Source organism: Triticum aestivum, chromosome 1B (genome assembly GCF_018294505.1).
Source record: "Triticum aestivum cultivar Chinese Spring chromosome 1B, IWGSC CS RefSeq v2.1, whole genome shotgun sequence".
In the NCBI taxonomy this organism is placed as follows: Eukaryota; Viridiplantae; Streptophyta; class Magnoliopsida; order Poales; family Poaceae; genus Triticum; species Triticum aestivum.
In genome coordinates this window covers 37,650,273-37,658,225 of record NC_057795.1, presented here as the reverse complement: position 1 = coordinate 37,658,225, position 7,953 = coordinate 37,650,273, and positions in this window count along the sequence as shown.

The window sequence follows — 7,953 nt, the reverse complement described above, 5'->3', positions numbered from 1 at the left end:
ACACATATCGTCAGCCACCTTTAGCTAGTCTCCGTTTATTCCGTAGCTTTTATTTCGAGTTACTAACTCTTAGCAACCGAACCGGTATCTAACACCCTGGTGCTACTAGGAGTACTAGTAAAGTACACATTAACATAATGTATATCCAATATACTTCTATCGACCTTGCCAGCCTTCTTATCTACCAAGTATATAGGGTAATTCTGCTCCAGTGGTTGTTCCCCTTATTACAGAAGCACTTAGTTTCGAGTTTGGGTTCAACCTTGGGTTTCTTCACTGGAGCAGCAACTGATTTGCCGTTTCATGAAGTGCCCCTTCTTGCCCTTGCCCTTCTTATCTAGTGGTTTCATTAACCATCAACAATTGATGCCCCTTCTTGATTTCTACTTTCGCGGTGTCAAACATCGTGAATATTTGAAGGACCATCATATCTATCCCTGATTTGTTATAGTTCATCACAAAGCTCTAGCAGCTTGGTGGCAATGACTTTGGAGAAACATCACTATCTCATCTGGAAGATCAACTCCCACTCGATTCAAGTGATTGTTGCACTCAGACAATCTGAGCACAAGCTCAACGATTGAGCTTTTCTCCCTTAGTTTGCAGGCTAAGAAAATCGTCGGAGGTCTTATAACTCTTGACGTGGGCATGAGCCTGAAATCCCAATTTCAGCCCTCGAAACATCTCATATGTTCCGCGATGTTTCAAAAACGTCTTTGGTGCCTCAACTCTAAACCATTTAACTGAACTATCACGTAGTTATCAAAACGTGCATGTCCGATGTTCGCAACATCCACATACTACGTTTGGGGTTCAGCACACTGAGCTGTGCATTAAGGCCATAAGCTATCTACTGTCCGCATAATCGCTACTGTCAACTTTCAACTATATTTTCTCTAGGAATATATCTAAACAGTGGAACTAAAGCGCGAGCTTACGACATAATTTGCAAAGATCTTTTGACTATGTTCAGGATAATTAAGTTCATCTCATGAACTCCCACCCAGATAGACATCCCTCTAGTCATCTAAGTGATTACATGATCCGAGTCAACTAGGTCGTGTCCGATCATCACGTGAGACGGACTAGTCATCATCGGTGAACATCTTCATGTTGATCGTATCCTCCATACGACTCATGCTCGACCCTTCGGTCTCTTGTGTTCCGAGGCCATGTCTGTACATGCTAGGCTCGTCAAGTTAACCTAAGTGTTTCGCGTGTGTAAATCTGGCTTACACCCGTTGTATGTGAACGTAAGAATCTATCACACCCGATCATCACGTGGTGCTTCGAAACGATGAACTTTCGCAACGGTGCACAGTTAGGGGGAACACTTTCTTGAAATTTTAATGAGGGATCATCTTATTTACTACCGTCGTTCTAAGCAAATAAGACGCATAAACATGATAAACATCACATGCAATCAAATAGTGACATGATATGGCCAATATCATTTTGCTCCTTTTGAACTCCATCTTCGGGGCTCCATGATCATCATCGTCACCGACATGACACCATGATCTCCATCATCATGATCTCCATCATCATGTCTTCATGAAGTTGTCTCACCAACTTATTACTTCTACTACTATGGCTACCGGTTAGCAATAAAGTAAAGTAATTACATGGCATTGTTCAATGACACGCAGGTCATACAATAAATTAAGACAACTCCTATGGCTCCTGCCGGTTGTCATACTCATCGACATGCAAGTCGTGATTCCTATTACAAGAACATGATCAATCTCATACATCACATATCATTCATCACATTCTTCTTGGCCATATCACATCACATAGCATACCCTGCAAAAACAAGTTAGACGTCCTCTAATTGTTATTTTCATGTTTTACGTGGCTGCTATGGGTTTCTAGCAAGAACGTTTCTTACCTACGTAAAACCACAACATGATATGCCAATTGCTATTTACCCTTCATAAGGACCCTTTTCATCGAATCCGTTCCGACTAAAGTGGGAGAGACTGGCACCCGCTAGCCACCTTATGCACCAAGTGCATGTCAGTCGGTGGAACCTGTCTCACCTAAGAGTACATGTAAGGTCGGTCTGGGCCGCTTCATCCCACAATACCGTCGAAACAAGATTGGACAAGTAACGGTAAGCATATTGAACAAAATCAACGCCCACAACTACTTTGTGTTCTACTCGTGCAAAGAATCTACGCAATAGACCTAGCTCATGATGCCACTATTGGGGAACGTAGCAGAAAATCAAAAATTTTCCTACGTGTCACCAAGATCTATCTATGGAGAAACCAGCAACGAGGGGAAGGAGAGTGCATCTACATACCCTTGTAGATTGCTAATCGGAAGCGTTCAAGAGAACGGGGTTGAAGGAGTCATACTCGTCGTGATCCAAATCACCGGACATCCTAGTGCCGAACGGACGGCACCTCCGCGTTCAACACACGTACAGCCCGGTGACGTCTCCCATGCCTTGATCCAGCAAGGAGAGAGGGAGAGGTTGAGGAAGACTCCGTCCAGCAGCAGCACAACGGCGTGGTGGTGATGGAGGAGCATGGCAATCCTGCAGGGCTTCACCAAGCACCGCGGGAGAGGAGAAGGGAGAGAGGTAGGGCTGCGCCAGGGAGAGCTCAAACTCATGTGTTGGCAGCCCCAAAAACCCTCAAGTATATATAGGGGGAGATGGGGGGCTGCGCCCCCACCCAGGGTTCCACCCTAGGGGCGGCGGCCAGCCCAAGATCCCATCTGGGGGGCGGCCAAGGGGGGAGAGGGGAAACTTGCCCCCCCCCAAGTTAGGCGGGTGCGCCCCCTCCCCAAACCCTAGGCGCCTTGGGCCCTTGTGGGGGGGCGCACCAGCCCACCTGGGGCTGGTCCCCTCCCACACTTGGCCCATGCAGCCCTCCGAGGATGGTGGCCCCACTTGGTGGACCCGCGGGACCCTCCCGGTGGTCCCGGTACGTTACCGATAAAACTCGAAACTTTTCCGGTGACCAAAACAGGACTTCCCATATATAAATCTTTACCTCCGGACCATTCCGGAGCTCCTCCTAACGTCCGGGATCTCATCCGGGACTCTGAACAACATTCGGTAACCACATACAAACTTCCTTTATAACCCTAGCGTCCTCGAACCTTAAGTGTGTAGACCCTACGGGTTCGGGAATCATGCAGACATGACCGAGACGTTCTCCGGTCAATAACCAACAGCAGGATCTAGATACCCATGTTGGCTCCCACATGTTCCACGATGATCTCATCGGACTAACCACGATGTCAAGGACTCAATCAATCCCGTATACAATTCCCTTTGTCTAGCGGTATTGTACTTGCCCGAGATTCGATCGTCGGTATGCCGATACCTTGTTCAATCTCGTTACCGGCAAGTCTCTTTACTCGTTCCGTAACACATCATCCCGTGATCAACCCCTTGGTCACATTGTGCACATTATGATGATGTCCTACCGAGTGGGCCCAGAGATACCTCTCCGTCAACCGGAGTGACAAATCCCAGTCTCGATTCGTGCCAACCCAACAGACACTTTCGGGGACACCTGTAGTGCACCTTTATAGCCACGCAGTTACGTTGTGACGTTTGGTACACCCAAAGCATTCCTACGGTATCCGGGAGTTGCACAATCTCATGGTCTAAGGAAATGATACTTGACATTAGAAAATCTTTAGCATACGAACTATGATCTTTGTGCTAGGCTGAGGATTGGGTCTTGTCCATCACATCATTCTCCTAATGATTTGATCGCGTTATCAACGACATCCAATGTCCATGGTCAGGAAACCGTAACCATCTGTTGATCAACGAGCTAGTCAACTAGAGGCTTACTAGGGACATGGTGTTGTCTATGTACCCACACATGTATCTGAGTTTCCTATCAATACAATTATAGCATGGATAATAAACGATTATCATGAACAAGGAAATATAATAATAATAACCAATTTATTATTGCCTCTAGGGCATATTTCCAACAGTTACTAGTCCCTACTCAAGCTTAATCTCTAGGAGAATATAGTGGAAGCTGCGCACACATGCATAACTCATCAATTACATTACTATAACCTCAACTAATAAGGGAAACCAAATATGCACAAGATAGTAACACTCACTGGAATTCGTAAGGGAAGAGTACTATAGCTTTGTTTTGATTTAATACAAATGATTGTAGTAGCTTGGCCTTGGTATCTTTGGCCTGAAATTCAACCATATATGCATCTATGAGATTTGTGCTAATGAACCCAATATCACCGATTTGTCTTTTCTTCAATTCGGCGATCTTCAATCTGCATAATATAGTGAGGATAATTAAAAATACATGCAATGAAAGAGCTGACCTATATATAGAGACTTAATGACAGAAGTAGTATTGTACTTACAGGCAGTAGCAAGTGATCATTGATTTATCGAGGGCCTTTAGATTGAAAAACGCGAAGAACTCCTCAAATGGAACATTCAACAGTTCAATTCCAACGAGGTCATGCTCCTCCCTGACTCTCAGCGTTAAAATATTCGTCCCCTCAGACTCTCTACAGGTTTTCATGTACCAATCATGGAATCTGAACATCATCGTTGGTAGAGATCTTTCATCTTTGACGAGAGGCTTCCCGTACACGTATTTGTGTTCGTCCACCTCCAAAAACTCATAATGTACATCGTCGGGCAAGTAATCTTCAAGATTGTTATAACCAGGCACCATCCCGCCCAGAACATTAGCTACGATATAGCTAGACACCTGGAGCGGGGGGAACGATTGGTTCGCTTGTTCGCCGAGTTGGGAAACTTTTTTCCCAGCTCGTCGTTGACCACTGATAGTACTTCCCGACCGCAACGCTTCCACAAATGACTTTGTAAGAATGCGCTCATAGTTGCCTTTCGCCGGAGACTTTGGCGGTTTCTTCAGGGTAGCCAGAGTACGCTTCACTTTTGCCGGATCTATCTCCTCCTCCGGAGGTGGATGTTTCTTTGCTTTCACCCCTTCAAAGAAGTTCTTCACTTCGACTTGCACGATCTGTGTGTTTTCCTCCACGGTCCTCTTGTAGGTAACTTCTCTGGAGTCTTGAGAGAAGGACCGAATTTGTATTGCATCCCAGCTCTGGCTGTGTTGCTAGTCGCCGGAGCAGACGGAGCGGCTGCGGCTATCTTTCCTTTCTTACGAGGCGGAGGAGAAGGATTACGAAGCGCCAGAGCAGCCGGAGCGGCGGCGGGTCTCTTGATCCGCCCTTGTTGACGAGGCGGAGAAGGAGGAGGCTGGCTGCTCGAGCGCGCTGGCGCAGGCGGAGAAGGAGGCGGAGGGCCGCCACGCGCCGGAGAAGGAGGCCGAGTGCCCTGATCAATCGCCGGAGGAGGAGGCGGATTACCCTGACTCGCCGGAGGAGGAGGAGGCAGAGGCGTCCAGTTCGGAAGGTTGTTGAGCTCCTTCCGCCATAGGCATGGAGTCTTCAGAGAAGAACCTAGCCGAATCTCCCCTTCACCCGTAGAGTGGTCAAGCTCAAGGTCCTCAAATTCGTCCGTTATTTGATCCACCATCACCCTAGCATATCCTTCTGGAATCGGCTGGCCATGGTAGGTTGCGCCAGGTTCATTAGGTATAACAGAGCCAATAGCCGCCTTGACTTTCAATGTCATCCATCGCGTCATAAGGTGGCAATGTTGAGACTCCGTGATAGCATCCACGGGGTAGCTAGCAGGAGCCGTGAAGACAGGCTCCAGCTGCTGAGTCTGGTCGGTGGAAGCCACGCTGCTTCTCTGCTGAGATGGCGGTGTAGCTTTAGGGGAAGATTCGGCAGGTCGTTTGCTGCGATCTGGTTCTCGCTCCTCTAGCCCTTGTACCCTTTCGTGCAGCACATGCAGTTGGCTATGCTCCACTTTCTTCCTCCTCTCCTGGGTTTTGTAACCCACTGCGTTCGGAAAGCCAGCCTTCCACGGAACGGAGCCTGGCGTGCCTCGTGTCCGTCCATGGTGCTCAGGATTCCCGAGGGCCATTGTGAGCTCGTCCTTCTCTCTGTCTCGGACGAACGTCCCTTGCTGCGCTTTCTCGATATACTCCTGAAGCCTTGAGACGGGTATTCATTGTTGCTCTTCTGTCCAAACGCACTTCCCTGTTACAGGGTCCAAGGTTCCGCCAACCCTGAAGAACCAAGTCCGGCAACGGTCTGGCCAGTTCAATGTCTCGGGTTCGACCCCTTTAGCAACCAGGTCATTCTCAGCCTTGTCCCACAAAGGTCGGGCTTTGAGGTCGCCACCTGACCCCGTGCGATGGTGATACTTCTTCTTCACAGCATTTTTCTTGTTTATCGCTGAAATCTTCTTACTCTTTTCCGATGTCTTGTGGGCCACAAATGCGGGCCAGTGATCTCTGATCTTCTCATACTTTTCCGATGAATTATGGTGTCAAATCTTTGTCAACAAACTCTGTTTTTAGCTCATTCTTCCACCTCCTGAATAGTTCTGCCATCTTATTAAGAGCATGATACTTGATCAATTGCTCTTTAACTGGCTTCTCCGGATCATCCTCTGGCAGTAGGGTGAAATTTGCCTTAAGCGATGTCCAAAGATCTTCTTTCTGCATATCGGAGACATAAGACACCTCAGGATCTTCCTTCTTAGGCTTTAACCATTGCTGGATACTGATCGGGATCTTGTCCCTAACAAGAACCCCGCACTGAGCATGAAATGCATCCCTTGTCCGGATGGGTTCAATCAGCTTGCCATCGTGCGCGATTGTTGTGATGTCAAACCTTTCATCCGAGCGCAGCTTTTTCTTCGGGCCTCGTTTCTTTACCGAAGTTGTGCTCGATCCGAAGGGCTAGAGAAAAGAAGAAAGACGAGAGTTAATTAATATGTGTACATACGAAAACAATGAATGCATCAATTAGCTAGTAAGCACAGGCTTAACTAATATATATATACCTGGCCGGACTCGGTTCGGTCACCTGAGCCGTCATGACGATCTACTTCTTGTACCGGCATTGGGTCACCGGAGCCATCATAATCATAACCTTCTTCTTCACTACCCTGTCCTTCCAGACCATTGGTGTCGTTGAGAAACGACGCAACGACATCACTTCCTTTTGCGATTATGTCCCCCAACATCTCTTATGTTTCTTCGTCTCGGGGGTGCTCCATAGTTTTTGCAAATATTTACAACATGGCAATTATTATTAAAACATGACAGCTGGATATATTAGTGGTAAACATAGAACTAGCTAGCTAATATAATCACAATTAGGAATCATATTAGTGGCCTCGACGCTACTTCTCTAGGATTTGGGGTGGCCTCGGCAACGCTTCAAGGGTTTGGGGTGGCCTCAACAATTCTTCAAGGGTTTGGGGTGGCCTCGACGACAACGCTCTTTTAACTTGGTAAATTTGGGTGGCCTTGAGAGAGTTTGTCGGGTAGGGACGCGGCCGGAGGGGGTAGGAGACCAACATCATTTTTTTCTAGGGTTTGGGTGTCCTCGAGAGTTTTGGTCGAGCGAAAGGGCCGAGGGGGGTGCTCCCGTTGTATAAGTTATCATGGTAGAGAGGGGGTATATATATCGACCGCCCCTCATGTCGAAGTTATCCGTGAGGGGGTTATATCAACAACGACACGACATACATACATGGGAAAATAATGTTATCGGGGAGGGGGTATATCGACCCCCCCCTCGTGTTGAAGTTATCGGGAGGGGGTATATCGACAGTGACATACCCGATAAAAAATTAGAAGAACAAAGAAGAAATAAAAAGAGGAGAAGAAGAAAGGAATAGAAGAGAAGCAATCAAAGAAAAAAAAGAAGAAAAAAAGGAGAAGAAGAAAGGAATAGAGGAGAAGAAGAAAAAAATAGAAAATTTTCTATTTTTTTCTTCTGCTCCTCTATTCCTTTCTTATTCTCCTCTTCTTTTTCTTGTTTTTTCCTCTTCTTATTTATTTCTCCTCTTCTTCCTCTCCTCTTCTTCTTTCTTCCTCTTCTTAT